The following is a 13,664-nucleotide window of genomic DNA, read 5'->3' on the forward strand; positions in this document are numbered from 1 at the left end:
TTTATGTAAAACAAAAATGATTTTGTGGTAGTTTACTTAGATTTCTGCATTTTCTTCTGTTACTGTTTTGATATTCAGTTTTGTACATGTAATTGCCCACTTGAGACTAGATATAAGCTCAAATCGGCTTATTTACATATGTCAATCTTAGTGACCGCAGCATTTGTGTTGATATTTTAGGGGTCAGTTCCAGTGGCCTTTTGCAGTAGCAAAATCATACTCTGAGGTGAATCTGAGTGGTGGTCATAAGTAAGGTAATATGTGTTGTTGCACAGTTTTTCGACCAGGTGGGATCTGACCCAAATCCCAGTTGATCTCATTTGCATATACTGCAGAATTGGTCACCATCCCTGAAGTTCTCAGGACAGAATGTGTGCCTTTGTGCTTGTGGTCGTTTCTAGCATTCTTTCGCAGAGGCAATATCGTAGTCTATGAGGTTAATCCGAGACGCGATTATTGCTGATTGAAAACTTTACCCAATACCCTGCTGGGATGACTTAAAATATAGTCAGCCTTGGCAATTTTTGATAGTCTCGCTTGAGACTAGATATTGTTTATGAAAGAAAGATTACGCCGTCTGTTTTGTATGCAGTATTAACTGATGGTAGTTTCTGATGATTTATTGTTTTTTTTTAGTGTAAGTTTTATGTAAAACAAAAATGATTTTGTGGTAGTTCACTTAGATTTCTGCTTTTTCTTCTGTTACTGTTTTGATATTCAGTTTTGTACATATAATTGCCCACTTGAGACTAGATCTAAGCTCAAATCGGCTTATTTACATATGTCAATCTTAGTGACCACAGCATTTGTGTTGATATTTTAGGGGTCAGTTCCAGTGGTCTTTTGCAGTAGCAAAATCATACTCTGAGGTGAATCTGAGTAGTGGTCATAAGTAAGGTATTATGTGTTGCTGCACAGATTTTCGACCAGGTGGGATCTGACCCAAATCCCAGTTGATCTCATTTGCATATACTGCAGAATAGGTCACCATCCCTGAAGTTCTCAGGACAAAATGTGTGCCTTTGTGCTTGTGGTCGTTTCTAGCATTCTTTCGCAGAGGCAATATCGTAGTCTATGAGGTTAATCCGAGACGCGATTATTGCTGATTGAAAACTTTACCCAATACTCTGCTGGGATGACTTGAAATATAGTCAGCCTTGGCAATTTTTGATAGTCTCGCTTGAGACTAGATATTGTTTATGAAAAAAAGATTACGCTGTCTGTTTTGTATGCAGTGTTAACTTATGGTAGTTTCTGATGATTTATTGTTTTTTTTTTGTGTAAGTTTTATGTAAAACAAAAATGATTTTGTGGTAGTTCACTTAGATTTCTGCTTTTTCTTCTGTTACTGTTTTGATATTCAGTTTTGTACATATAATTGCCCACTTGAGACTAGATCTAAGCTCAAATCGGCTTATTTACATATGTCAATCTTAGTGACCACAGCATTTGTGTTGATATTTTAGGGGTCAGTTCCAGTAGTCTTTTGCAGTAGCAAAATCATACTCTGAGGTGAATCTGAGTAGTGGTCATAAGTAAGGTAATATGTGTTGTTGCACAGATTTTCGACCAGGTGGGATCTGACCCAAATCCCAGTTGATCTCATTTGCATATACTGCAGAATTGGTCACCATCCCTGAAGTTCTCAGGACAAAATATGTGCCTTTGTGCTTGTGGTCGTTTCTAGCATTCTTTCGCAGAGGCAATATCGTAGTCTATGAGGTTAATCCAAGACGCGATTATTGCTGATTGAAAACTTTACCCAATACCCTGCTGGGATGACTTGAAATATAGTCAGCCTTGGCAATTTTTGATAGTCTCGCTTGAGACTAGATATTGTTTATGAAAGAAAGATTACGCCGTCTGTTTTGTATGCAGTGTTAACTGATGGTAGTTTCTAATGATTTATTGTTTTTTTTTTTAGTGTAAGTTTTATTTAAAACAAAAATGATTTTGTGGTAGTTTACTTAGATTTCTGCTTTTTCTTCTGTTACTGTTTTGATATTCAGTTTTGTACATATAATTGCCCACTTGAGACTAGATCTAAGCTCAAATCGGCTTATTTACATATGTCAATCTTAGTGACCACAGCATTTGTGTTGATATTTTAGGGGTCAGTTCCAGTGGTCTTTTGCAGTAGCAAAATCATACTCTGTGAGGTGAATCTGAGTAGTGGTCATAAGTAAGGTAATATGTGTTGTTGCACAGATTTTCGACCAGGTGGGATCTGACCCAAATCCCAGTTGATCTCATTTGCATATACTGCAGAATTGGTCACCATCCCTGAAGTTCTCAGGACAAAATGTGTGCCTTTGTGCTTGTGGTCGTTTCTAGCATTCTTTCGCAGAGGCAATATCGTAGTCTATGAGGTTAATCCGAGACGCAATTATTGCTGATTGAAAACTTTACCCAATACCCTGCTGGGATGACTTGAAATATAGTCAGCCTTGGCAATTTTTGATAGTCTCGCTTGAGACTAGATATTGTTTATGAAAGAAAAGTTACGCCGTATGTTTTGTATGCAGTGTTAACTGATGGTAGTTTCTGATGATTTATTGTTTTTTTTTTTGTAAGTTTTATGTAAAACAAAAATGATTTTGTGGTAGTTCACTTAGATTTCTGCTTTTTCTTCTGTTACTGTTTTGATCTTCAGTTTTGTACATATAATTGCCCACTTGAGACTAGATCTAAGCTCAAATCGGCTTATTTACATATGTCAATCTTAGTGACCACAGCATTTGTGTTGATATTTTAGGGGTCAGTTCCAGTGGTCTTTTGCAGTAGCAAAATCATACTCTGTGAGGTGAATCTGAGTAGTGGTCATAAGTAAGGTAATATGTGTTGTTGCACAGATTTTCGACCAGGTGGGATCTGACCCAAATCCCAGTTGATCTCATTTGCATATACTGCAGAATTGGTCACCATCCCTGAAGTTCTCAGGACAAAATGTGTGCCTTTGTGCTTGTGGTCGTTTCTAGCATTCTTTCGCAGAGGCAATATCGTAGTCTATGAGGTTAATCCGAGACGCGATTGTTGCTGATTGAAAACTTTACCCAATACTCTGCTGGGATGACTTGAAATATAGTCAGCCTTGGCAATTTTTGATAGTCTCGCTTGAGACTAGATATTGTTTATGAAAGAAAAGTTACGCCATCTGTTTTGTATGCAGTGTTAACTGATGGTAGTTTCTGATGATTTATTGTTTTTTTTTGTGTAAGTTTTATGTAAAACAAAAATGATTTTGTGGTAGTTCACTTAGATTTCTGCTTTTTCTTCTGTTACTGTTTTGATATTCAGTTTTGTACATATAATTGCCCACTTGAGACTAGATCTAAGCTCAAATCGGCTTATTTACATATGTCAATCTTAGTGACCACAGCATTTGTGTTGATATTTTAGGGGTCAGTTCCAGTAGTCTTTTGCAGTAGCAAAATCATACTCTGAGGTGAATCTGAGTAGTGGTCATAAGTAAGGTAATATGTGTTGTTGCACAGATTTTCGACCAGGTGGGATCTGACCCAAATCCCAGTTGATCTCATTTGCATATACTGCAGAATTGGTCACCATCCCTGAAGTTCTCAGGACAAAATATGTGCCTTTGTGCTTGTGGTCGTTTCTAGCATTCTTTCGCAGAGGCAATATCGTAGTCTATGAGGTTAATCCGAGACGCGATTATTGCTGATTGAAAACTTTACCCAATACCCTGCAGGGATGACTTGAAATATAGTCAGCCTTGGCAATTTTTGATAGTCTCGCTTGAGACTAGATATTGTTTATGAAAAAAAGATTACGCTGTCTGTTTTGTATGCAGTGTTAACTGATGGTAGTTTCTGATGATTTATTGTTTTTTTTTGGGTAAGTTTTATGTAAAACAAAAATGATTTTGTGGTAGTTCACTTAGATTTCTGCTTTTTCTTCTGTTACTGTTTTGATCTTCAGTTTTGTACATATAATTGCCCACTTGAGACTAGATCTAAGCTCAAATCGGCTTATTTACATATGTCAATCTTAGTGACCACAGCATTTGTGTTGATATTTTAGGGGTCAGTTCCAGTGGTCTTTTGCAGTAGCAAAATCATACTCTGTGAGGTGAATCTGAGTAGTGGTCATAAGTAAGGTAATATGTGTTGTTGCACAGATTTTCGACCAGGTGGGATCTGACCCAAATCCCAGTTGATCTCATTTGCATATACTGCAGAATTGGTCACCATCCCTGAAGTTCTCAGGACAAAATGTGTGCCTTTGTGCTTGTGGTCGTTTCTAGCATTCTTTCGCAGAGGCAATATCGTAGTCTATGAGGTTAATCCGAGACGCGATTATTGCTGATTGAAAACTTTACCCAATACTCTGCTGGGATGACTTGAAATATAGTCAGCCTTGGCAATTTTTGATAGTCTCGCTTGAGACTAGATATTGTTTATGAAAGAAAAGTTACGCCATCTGTTTTGTATGCAGTGTTAACTGATGGTAGTTTCTGATGATTTATTGTTTTTTTTTTAGTGTAAGTTTTATGTAAAACAAAAATGATTTTGTGGTAGTTTACTTAGATTTCTTCACTTTCTTCTGTTACTGTTTTGATATTCAGTTTTGTACATATAATTGCCCACTTGAGACTAGATCTAAGCTCAAATCGGCTTATTTACATATGTCAATCTTAGTGACCACAGCATTTGTGTTGATATTTTAGGGGTCAGTTCCAGTGGTCTTTTGCAGTAGCAAAATCATACTCTGAGGTGAATCTGAGTAGTGGTCATAAGTAAGGTAATATGTGTTGCTGCACAGATTTTCGACCAGGTGGGATCTGACCCAAATCCCAGTTGATCTCATTTGCATATACTGCAGAATAGGTCACCATCCCTGAAGTTCTCAGGACAAAATGTGTGCCTTTGTGCTTGTGGTCGTTTCTAGCATTCTTTCGCAGAGGCAATATCGTAGTCTATGAGGTTAATCCGAGACGCGATTATTGCTGATTGAAAACTTTACCCAATACCCTGCAGGGATGACTTGAAATATAGTCAGCCTTGGCAATTTTTGATAGTCTCGCTTGAGACTAGATATTGTTTATGAAAAAAAGATTACGCTGTCTGTTTTGTATGCAGTGTTAACTGATGGTAGTTTCTGATGATTTATTGTTTTTTTTTGTGTAAGTTTTATGTAAAACCAAAATGATTTTGTGGTAGTTCACTTAGATTTCTGCTTTTTCTTCTGTTACTGTTTTGATCTTCAGTTTTGTACATATAATTGCCCACTTGAGACTAGATCTAAGCTCAAATCGGCTTATTTACATATGTCAATCTTAGTGACCACAGCATTTGTGTTGATATTTTAGGGGTCAGTTCCAGTGGTCTTTTGCAGTAGCAAAATCATACTCTGTGAGGTGAATCTGAGTAGTGGTCATAAGTAAGGTAATATGTGTTGTTGCACAGATTTTCGACCAGGTGGGATCTGACCCAAATCCCAGTTGATCTCATTTGCATATACTGCAGAATTGGTCACCATCCCTGAAGTTCTCAGGACAAAATGTGTGCCTTTGTGCTTGTGGTCGTTTCTAGCATTCTTTCGCAGAGGCAATATCGTAGTCTATGAGGTTAATCCGAGACGCGATTATTGCTGATTGAAAACTTTACCCAATACTCTGCTGGGATGACTTGAAATATAGTCAGCCTTGGCAATTTTTGATAGTCTCGCTTGAGACTAGATATTGTTTATGAAAGAAAAGTTACGCCATCTGTTTTGTATGCAGTGTTAACTGATGGTAGTTTCTGATGATTTATTGTTTTTTTTTTAGTGTAAGTTTTATGTAAAACAAAAATGATTTTGTGGTAGTTTACTTAGATTTCTTCATTTTCTTCTGTTACTGTTTTGATATTCAGTTTTGTACATATAATTGCCCACTTGAGACTAGATCTAAGCTCAAATCGGCTTATTTACATATGTCAATCTTAGTGACCACAGCATTTGTGTTGATATTTTAGGGGTCAGTTCCAGTGGTCTTTTGCAGTAGCAAAATCATACTCTGAGGTGAATCTGAGTAGTGGTCATAAGTAAGGTATTATGTGTTGCTGCACAGATTTTCGACCAGGTGGGATCTGACCCAAATCCCAGTTGATCTCATTTGCATATACTGCAGAATAGGTCACCATCCCTGAAGTTCTCAGGACAAAATGTGTGCCTTTGTGCTTGTGGTCGTTTCTAGCATTCTTTCGCAGAGGCAATATCGTAGTCTATGAGGTTAATCCGAGACGCGATTATTGCTGATTGAAAACTTTACCCAATACCCTGCTGGGATGACTTGAAATATAGTCAGCCTTGGCAATTTTTGATAGTCTCGCTTGAGACTAGATATTGTTTATGAAAAAAAGATTACGCTGTCTGTTTTGTATGCAGTGTTAACTTATGGTAGTTTCTGATGATTTATTGTTTTTTTTTTGTGTAAGTTTTATGTAAAACAAAAATGATTTTGTGGTAGTTCACTTAGATTTCTGCTTTTTCTTCTGTTACTGTTTTGATATTCAGTTTTGTACATATAATTGCCCACTTGAGACTAGATCTAAGCTCAAATCGGCTTATTTACATATGTCAATCTTAGTGACCACAGCATTTGTGTTGATATTTTAGGGGTCAGTTCCAGTAGTCTTTTGCAATAGCAAAATCATACTCTGAGGTGAATCTGAGTAGTGGTCATAAGTAAGGTAATATGTGTTGTTGCACAGATTTTCGACCAGGTGGGATCTGACCCAAATCCCAGTTGATCTCATTTGCATATACTGCAGAATTGGTCACCATCCCTGAAGTTCTCAGGACAAAATATGTGCCTTTGTGCTTGTGGTCGTTTCTAGCATTCTTTCGCAGAGGCAATATCGTAGTCTATGAGGTTAATCCGAGACGCGATTATTGCTGATTGAAAACTTTACCCAACACTCTGCTGGGATGACTTGAAATATAGTCAGCCTTGGCAATTTTTGATAGTCTCGCTTGAGACTAGATATTGTTTATGAAAGAAAAGTTACGCCGTCTGTTTTGTATGCAGTGTTAACTGATGGTAGTTTCTGATGATTTATTGTTTTTTTTTTAGTGTAAGTTTTATGTAAAACAAAAATGATTTTGTGGTAGTTTACTTAGATTTCTTCATTTTCTTCTGTTACTGTTTTGATATTCAGTTTTGTACATATAATTGCCCACTTGAGACTAGATCTAAGCTCAAATTGGCTTATTTACATATGTCAATCTTAGTGACCACAGCATTTGTGTTGATATTTTAGGGGTCAGTTCCAGTAGTCTTTTGCAGTAGCAAAATCATACTCTGAGGTGAATCTGAGTAGTGGTCATAAGTAAGGTAATATGTGTTGTTGCACAGATTTTCGACCAGGTGGGATCTGACCCAAATCCCAGTTGATCTCATTTGCATATACTGCAGAATTGGTCACCATCCCTGAAGTTCTCAGGACAAAATATGTGCCTTTGTGCTTGTGGTCGTTTCTAGCATTCTTTCGCAGAGGCAATATCGTAGTCTATGAGGTTAATCCGAGACGCGATTATTGCTGATTGAAAACTTTACCCAATACCCTGCTGGGATGACTTGAAATATAGTCAGCCTTGGCATTTTTTGATAGTCTCGCTTGAGACTAGATATTGTTTATGAAAAAAAGATTACGCTGTCTGTTTTGTATGCAGTGTTAGCTTATGGTAGTTTCTGATGATTTATTGTTTTTTTTTTGTGTAAGTTTTATGTAAAACAAAAATGATTTTGTGGTAGTTCACTTAGATTTCTGCTTTTTTTTCTGTTACTGTTTTGATATTCAGTTTTGTACATATAATTGCCCACTTGAGACTAGATCTAAGCTCAAATCGGCTTATTTACATATGTCAATCTTAGTGACCACAGCATTTGTGTTGATATTTTAGGGGTCAGTTCCAGTAGATTTTGCAGTAGCAAAATCATACTCTGAGGTGAATCTGAGTAGTGGTCATAAGTAAGGTAATATGTGTTGTTGCACAGATTTTCGACCAGGTGGGATCTGACCCAAATCCCAGTTGATCTCATTTGCATATACTGCAGAATTGGTCACCATCCCTGAAGTTCTCAGGACAAAATATGTGCCTTTGTGCTTGTGGTCGTTTCTAGCATTCTTTCGCAGAGGCAATATCGTAGTCTATGAGGTTAATCCGAGACGCGATTATTGCTGATTGAAAACTTTACCCAATACCCTGCTGGGATGACTTGAAATATAGTCAGCCTTGGCAATTTTTGATAGTCTCGCTTGAGACTAGATATTGTTTATGAAAGAAAAGTTACGCCGTATGTTTTGTATGCAGTGTTAACTGATGGTAGTTTCTAATGATTTATTGGTTTTTTTTTAGTGTAAGTTTTATGTAAAACAAAAATGATTTTGTGGTAGTTTACTTAGATTTCTGCTTTTTCTTCTGTTACTGTTTTGATATTCAGTTTTGTACATATAATTGCCCACTTGAGACTAGATCTAAGCTCAAATCGGCTTATTTACATATGTCAATCTTAGTGACCACAGCATTTGTGTTGATATTTTAGGGGTCAGTTCCAGTGGTCTTTTGCAGTAGCAAAATCATACTCTGTGAGGTGAATCTGAGTAGTGGTCATAAGTAAGGTAATATGTGTTGTTGCACAGATTTTCGACCAGGTGGGATCTGACCCAAATCCCAGTTGATCTCATTTGCATATACTGCAGAATTGGTCACCATCCCTGAAGTTCTCAGGACAAAATGTGTGCCTTTGTGCTTGTGGTCGTTTCTAGCATTCTTTCGCAGAGGCAATATCGTAGTCTATGAGGTTAATCCGAGACGCGATTATTGCTGATTGAAAACTTTACCCAATACCCTGCTGGGATGACTTGAAATATAGTCAGCCTTGGCAATTTTTGATAGTCTCGCTTGAGACTAGATATTGTTTATGAAAGAAAACTTACGCCATCTGTTTTGTATGCAGTGTTAACTGATGGTAGTTTCTGATGATTTATTGTTTTTTTTTTAGTGTAAGTTTTATGTAAAACAAAAATGATTTTGTGGTAGTTTACTTAGATTTCTTCATTTTCTTCTGTTACTGTTTTGATATTCAGTTTTGTACATATAATTGCCCACTTGAGACTAGATCTAAGCTCAAATCGGCTTATTTACATATGTCAATCTTAGTGACCACAGCATTTGTGTTGATATTTTAGGGGTCAGTTCCAGTGGTCTTTTGCAGTAGCAAAATCATACTCTGAGGTGAATCTGAGTAGTGGTCATAAGTAAGGTATTATGTGTTGCTGCACAGATTTTCGACCAGGTGGGATCTGACCCAAATCCCAGTTGATCTCATTTGCATATACTGCAGAATAGGTCACCATCCCTGAAGTTCTCAGGACAAAATGTGTGCCTTTGTGCTTGTGGTCGTTTCTAGCATTCTTTCGCAGAGGCAATATCGTAGTCTATGAGGTTAATCCGAGACACGATTATTGCTGATTGAAAACTTTACCCAATACCCTGCTGGGATGACTTGAAATATAATCAGCCTTGGCAATTTTTGATAGTCTCGCTTGAGACTAGATATTGTTTATGAAAAAAAGATTACGCTGTCTGTTTTGTATGCAGTGTTAACTTATGGTATTTTCTGATGATTTATTGTTTTTTTTTTGTGTAAGTTTTATGTAAAACAAAAATGATTTTGTGGTAGTTCACTTAGATTTCTGCTTTTTCTTCTGTTACTGTTTTGATATTCAGTTTTGTACATATAATTGCCCACTTGAGACTAGATCTAAGCTCAAATCGGCTTATTTACATATGTCAATCTTACTGACCACAGCATTTGTGTTGATATTTTAGGGGTCAGTTCCAGTAGTCTTTTGCAGTAGCAAAATCATACTCTGAGGTGAATCTGAGTAGTGGTCATAAGTAAGGTAATATGTGTTGTTGCACAGATTTTCGACCAGGTGGGATCTGACCCAAATCCCAGTTGATCTCATTTGCATATACTGCAGAATTGGTCACCATCCCTGAAGTTCTCAGGACAAAATATGTGCCTTTGTGCTTGTGGTCGTTTCTAGCATTCTTTCGCAGAGGCAATATCGTAGTCTATGAGGTTAATCCGAGACGCGATTATTGCTGATTGAAAACTTTACCCAATACTCTGCTGGGATGACTTGAAATATAGTCAGCCTTGGCAATTTTTGATAGTCTCGCTTGAGACTAGATATTGTTTATGAAAGAAAAGTTACGCCATCTGTTTTGTATGCAGTGTTAACTGATGGTAGTTTCTGATGATTTATTGTTTTTTTTTTAGTGTAAGTTTTATGTAAAACAAAAATGATTTTGTGGTAGTTTACTTAGATTTCTTCATTTTCTTCTGTTACTGTTTTGATATTCAGTTTTGTACATATAATTGCCCACTTGAGACTAGATCTAAGCTCAAATTGGCTTATTTACATATGTCAATCTTAGTGACCACAGCATTTGTGTTGATATTTTAGGGGTCAGTTCCAGTGGTCTTTTGCAGTAGCAAAATCATACTCTGAGGTGAATCTGAGTAGTGGTCATAAGTAAGGTATTATGTGTTGCTGCACAGATTTTCGACCAGGTGGGATCTGACCCAAATCCCAGTTAATCTCATTTGCATATACTGCAGAATAGGTCACCATCCCTGAAGTTCTCAGGACAAAATGTGTGCCTTTGTGCTTGTGGTCGTTTCTAGCATTCTTTCGCAGAGGCAATATCGTAGTCTATGAGGTTAATCCGAGACGCGATTATTGCTGATTGAAAACTTTACCCAATACCCTGCTGGGATGACTTGAAATATAGTCAGCCTTGGCAATTTTTGATAGTCTCGCTTGAGACTAGATATTGTTTATGAAAAAAAGATTACGCTGTCTGTTTTGTATGCAGTGTTAACTTATGGTAGTTTCTGATGATTTATTGTTTTTTTTTTGTGTAAGTTTTATGTAAAACAAAAATGATTTTGTGGTAGTTCACTTAGATTTCTGCTTTTTCTTCTGTTACTGTTTTGATATTCAGTTTTGTACATATAATTGCCCACTTGAGACTAGATCTAAGCTCAAATCGGCTTATTTACATATGTCAATCTTAGTGACCACAGCATTTGTGTTGATATTTTAGGGGTCAGTTCCAGTAGTCTTTTGCAGTAGCAAAATCATACTCTGAGGTGAATCTGAGTAGTGGTCATAAGTAAGGTAATATGTGTTGTTGCACAGATTTTCGACCAGGTGGGATCTGACCCAAATCCCAGTTGATCTCATTTGCATATACTGCAGAATTGGTCACCATCCCTGAAGTTCTCAGGACAAAATATGTGCCTTTGTGCTTGTGGTCGTTTCTAGCATTCTTTCGCAGAGGCAATATCGTAGTCTATGAGGTTAATCCGAGACGCGATTATTGCTGATTGAAAACTTTACCCAATACTCTGCTGGGATGACTTGAAATATAATCAGCCTTGGCAATTTTTGATAGTCTCGCTTGAGACTAGATATTGTTTATGAAAGAAAAGTTACGCCGTCTGTTTTGTATGCAGTGTTAACTGATGGTAGTTTCTGATGATTTATTGTTTTTTTTTTAGTGTAAGTTTTATGTAAAACAAAAATGATTTTGTGGTAGTTTACTTAGATTTCTTCATTTTCTTCTGTTACTGTTTTGATATTCAGTTTTGTACATATAATTGCCCACTTGAGACTAGATCTAAGCTCAAATCGGCTTATTTACATATGTCAATCTTAGTGACCGCAGCATTTGTGTTGATATTTTAGGGGTCAGTTCCAGTGGTCTTTTGCAGTAGCAAAATCATACTCTGAGGTGAATCTGAGTAGTTGTCATAAGTAAGGTAATATGTGTTGTTGCACAGATTTTCGACCAGGTGGGATCTGACCCAAATCCCAGTTGATCTCATTTGCATATACTGCAGAATTGGTCACCATCCCTGAAGTTCTCAGGACAAAATGTGTGCCTTTGTGCTTGTGGTCGTTTCTAGCATTCTTTCGCAGAGGCAATATCGTAGTCTATGAGGTTAGTCCGAGACGCGATTATTGCTGATTGGAAACTTTACCCAATACCCTGCTGGGATGACTTGAAATATAGTCAGCCTTGGCAATTTTTGATAGTCTCGCTTGAGACTAGATATTGTTTATGAAAAAAAGATTATGCTGTCTGTTTTGTATGCAGTGTTAACTGATGGTAGTTTCTGATGATTTATTGTTTTTTTTTGTGTAAGTTTTATGTAAAACAAAAATGATTTTGTGGTAGTTCACTTAGATTTCTGCTTTTTCTTCTGTTACTGTTTTGATCTTCAGTTTTGTACATATAATTGCCCACTTGAGACTAGATCTAAGCTCAAATCGGCTTATTTACATATGTCAATCTTAGTGACCACAGCATTTGTGTTGATATTTTAGGGGTCAGTTCCAGTGGTCTTTTGCAGTAGCAAAATCATACTCTGAGGTGAATCTGAGTAGTGGTCATAAGTAAGGTAATATGTGTTGTTGCACAGATTTTCGACCAGGTGGGATCTGACCCAAATCCCAGTTGATCTCATTTGCATATACTGCAGAATAGGTCACCATCCCTGAAGTTCTCAGGACAAAATGTGTGCCTTTGTGCTTGTGGTCGTTTCTAGCATTCTTTCGCAGAGGCAATATCGTAGTCTATGAGGTTAATCCGAGACGCGATTATTGCTGATTGAAAACTTTACCCAATACCCTGCTGGGATGACTTGAAATATAGTCAGCCTTGGCAATTTTTGATCGTCTTGCTTGAGACTAGATATTGTTTATGAAAAAAAGATTACGCTGTCTGTTTTGTATGCAGTGTTAACTGATGGTAGTTTCTGATGATTTATTGTTTTTTTTTGTGTAAGTTTTATGTAAAACAAAAATGATTTTGTGGTAGTTCACTTAGATTTCTGCTTTTTTTTCTGTTACTGTTTTGATATTCAGTTTTGTACATATAATTGCCCACTTGAGACTAGATCTAAGCTCAAATCGGCTTATTTACATATGTCAATCTTAGTGACCACAGCATTTGTGTTGATATTTTAGGGGTCAGTTCCAGTGGTCTTTTGCAGTAGCAAAATCATACTCTGAGGTGAATCTGAGTAGTGGTCATAAGTAAGGTAATATGTGTTGTTGCACAGATTTTCGACCAGGTGGGATCTGACCCAAATCCCAGTTGATCTCATTTGCATATACTGCAGAATAGGTCACCATCCCTGAAGTTCTCAGGACAAAATGTGTGCCTTTGTGCTTGTGGTCGTTTCTAGCATTCTTTCGCAGAGGCAATATCGTAGTCTATGAGGTTAATCCGAGACGCGATTATTGCTGATTGAAAATTTTACCCAATATCCTTCTGGGATGACTTGAAATATAGTCAGCCTTGGCAATTTTTGATCGTCTTGCTTGAGACTAGATATTGTTTATGAAAAAAAGATTACGCTGTCTGTTTTGTATGCAGTGTTAACTGATGGTAGTTTCTGATGATTTATTGTTTTTTTTTGTGTAAGTTTTATGTAAAACAAAAATGATTTTGTGGTAGTTCACTTAGATTTCTGCTTTTTCTTCTGTTACTGTTTTGATATTCAGTTTTGTACATATAATTGCCCACTTGAGACTAGATCTAAGCTCAAATCGGCTTATTTACATATGTCAATCTTA

At 36.9% G+C, this 13,664-nt stretch overlaps 21 non-coding genes across 21 annotated transcripts; all 21 read left to right on the forward strand.

Moving 5' to 3' along the window:
• Positions 1-402: 402 nt before the first annotated feature.
• LOC136695781 (U4 spliceosomal RNA) lies at positions 403-543 on the forward strand. The gene has a single exon (XR_010802372.1). It is a non-coding gene; the product is annotated as a U4 spliceosomal RNA (small nuclear RNA).
• A 502-nt stretch (positions 544-1,045) lies between these two features.
• Positions 1,046-1,186, forward strand: LOC136695817 (U4 spliceosomal RNA). Its single transcript, XR_010802407.1, has one exon. It is a non-coding gene; the product is annotated as a U4 spliceosomal RNA (small nuclear RNA).
• Positions 1,187-1,688: 502 nt separating this feature from the next.
• On the forward strand, positions 1,689-1,829 carry LOC136695875 (U4 spliceosomal RNA). Its single transcript, XR_010802462.1, has one exon. It is a non-coding gene; the product is annotated as a U4 spliceosomal RNA (small nuclear RNA).
• A 506-nt stretch (positions 1,830-2,335) lies between these two features.
• Positions 2,336-2,476, forward strand: LOC136695889 (U4 spliceosomal RNA). The gene has a single exon (XR_010802476.1). It is a non-coding gene; the product is annotated as a U4 spliceosomal RNA (small nuclear RNA).
• A 503-nt stretch (positions 2,477-2,979) lies between these two features.
• LOC136695870 (U4 spliceosomal RNA) lies at positions 2,980-3,120 on the forward strand. The gene has a single exon (XR_010802458.1). It is a non-coding gene; the product is annotated as a U4 spliceosomal RNA (small nuclear RNA).
• A 501-nt stretch (positions 3,121-3,621) lies between these two features.
• Positions 3,622-3,762, forward strand: LOC136695838 (U4 spliceosomal RNA). Its single transcript, XR_010802428.1, has one exon. It is a non-coding gene; the product is annotated as a U4 spliceosomal RNA (small nuclear RNA).
• A 503-nt stretch (positions 3,763-4,265) lies between these two features.
• On the forward strand, positions 4,266-4,406 carry LOC136695818 (U4 spliceosomal RNA). Its single transcript, XR_010802408.1, has one exon. It is a non-coding gene; the product is annotated as a U4 spliceosomal RNA (small nuclear RNA).
• A 503-nt stretch (positions 4,407-4,909) lies between these two features.
• Positions 4,910-5,050, forward strand: LOC136695839 (U4 spliceosomal RNA). Its single transcript, XR_010802429.1, has one exon. It is a non-coding gene; the product is annotated as a U4 spliceosomal RNA (small nuclear RNA).
• A 503-nt stretch (positions 5,051-5,553) lies between these two features.
• LOC136695819 (U4 spliceosomal RNA) lies at positions 5,554-5,694 on the forward strand. Its single transcript, XR_010802409.1, has one exon. It is a non-coding gene; the product is annotated as a U4 spliceosomal RNA (small nuclear RNA).
• A 503-nt stretch (positions 5,695-6,197) lies between these two features.
• Positions 6,198-6,338, forward strand: LOC136695794 (U4 spliceosomal RNA). The gene has a single exon (XR_010802386.1). It is a non-coding gene; the product is annotated as a U4 spliceosomal RNA (small nuclear RNA).
• A 502-nt stretch (positions 6,339-6,840) lies between these two features.
• On the forward strand, positions 6,841-6,981 carry LOC136695835 (U4 spliceosomal RNA). The gene has a single exon (XR_010802425.1). It is a non-coding gene; the product is annotated as a U4 spliceosomal RNA (small nuclear RNA).
• Positions 6,982-7,484: 503 nt separating this feature from the next.
• LOC136695877 (U4 spliceosomal RNA) lies at positions 7,485-7,625 on the forward strand. The gene has a single exon (XR_010802464.1). It is a non-coding gene; the product is annotated as a U4 spliceosomal RNA (small nuclear RNA).
• A 501-nt stretch (positions 7,626-8,126) lies between these two features.
• LOC136695795 (U4 spliceosomal RNA) lies at positions 8,127-8,267 on the forward strand. Its single transcript, XR_010802387.1, has one exon. It is a non-coding gene; the product is annotated as a U4 spliceosomal RNA (small nuclear RNA).
• Positions 8,268-8,772: 505 nt separating this feature from the next.
• LOC136695796 (U4 spliceosomal RNA) lies at positions 8,773-8,913 on the forward strand. Its single transcript, XR_010802388.1, has one exon. It is a non-coding gene; the product is annotated as a U4 spliceosomal RNA (small nuclear RNA).
• Positions 8,914-9,416: 503 nt separating this feature from the next.
• LOC136695871 (U4 spliceosomal RNA) lies at positions 9,417-9,557 on the forward strand. Its single transcript, XR_010802459.1, has one exon. It is a non-coding gene; the product is annotated as a U4 spliceosomal RNA (small nuclear RNA).
• Positions 9,558-10,059: 502 nt separating this feature from the next.
• On the forward strand, positions 10,060-10,200 carry LOC136695820 (U4 spliceosomal RNA). Its single transcript, XR_010802410.1, has one exon. It is a non-coding gene; the product is annotated as a U4 spliceosomal RNA (small nuclear RNA).
• Positions 10,201-10,703: 503 nt separating this feature from the next.
• LOC136695797 (U4 spliceosomal RNA) lies at positions 10,704-10,844 on the forward strand. Its single transcript, XR_010802389.1, has one exon. It is a non-coding gene; the product is annotated as a U4 spliceosomal RNA (small nuclear RNA).
• Positions 10,845-11,346: 502 nt separating this feature from the next.
• Positions 11,347-11,487, forward strand: LOC136695898 (U4 spliceosomal RNA). Its single transcript, XR_010802485.1, has one exon. It is a non-coding gene; the product is annotated as a U4 spliceosomal RNA (small nuclear RNA).
• Positions 11,488-11,990: 503 nt separating this feature from the next.
• LOC136695887 (U4 spliceosomal RNA) lies at positions 11,991-12,131 on the forward strand. Its single transcript, XR_010802474.1, has one exon. It is a non-coding gene; the product is annotated as a U4 spliceosomal RNA (small nuclear RNA).
• Positions 12,132-12,632: 501 nt separating this feature from the next.
• LOC136695860 (U4 spliceosomal RNA) lies at positions 12,633-12,773 on the forward strand. The gene has a single exon (XR_010802448.1). It is a non-coding gene; the product is annotated as a U4 spliceosomal RNA (small nuclear RNA).
• A 501-nt stretch (positions 12,774-13,274) lies between these two features.
• Positions 13,275-13,415, forward strand: LOC136695911 (U4 spliceosomal RNA). Its single transcript, XR_010802497.1, has one exon. It is a non-coding gene; the product is annotated as a U4 spliceosomal RNA (small nuclear RNA).
• The last annotated feature ends 249 nt before the right edge of the window (positions 13,416-13,664 follow it).

Source organism: Hoplias malabaricus, chromosome 4 (assembly GCF_029633855.1).
Source record: "Hoplias malabaricus isolate fHopMal1 chromosome 4, fHopMal1.hap1, whole genome shotgun sequence".
Lineage (NCBI taxonomy): Eukaryota > Metazoa > Chordata > Actinopteri > Characiformes > Erythrinidae > Hoplias > Hoplias malabaricus.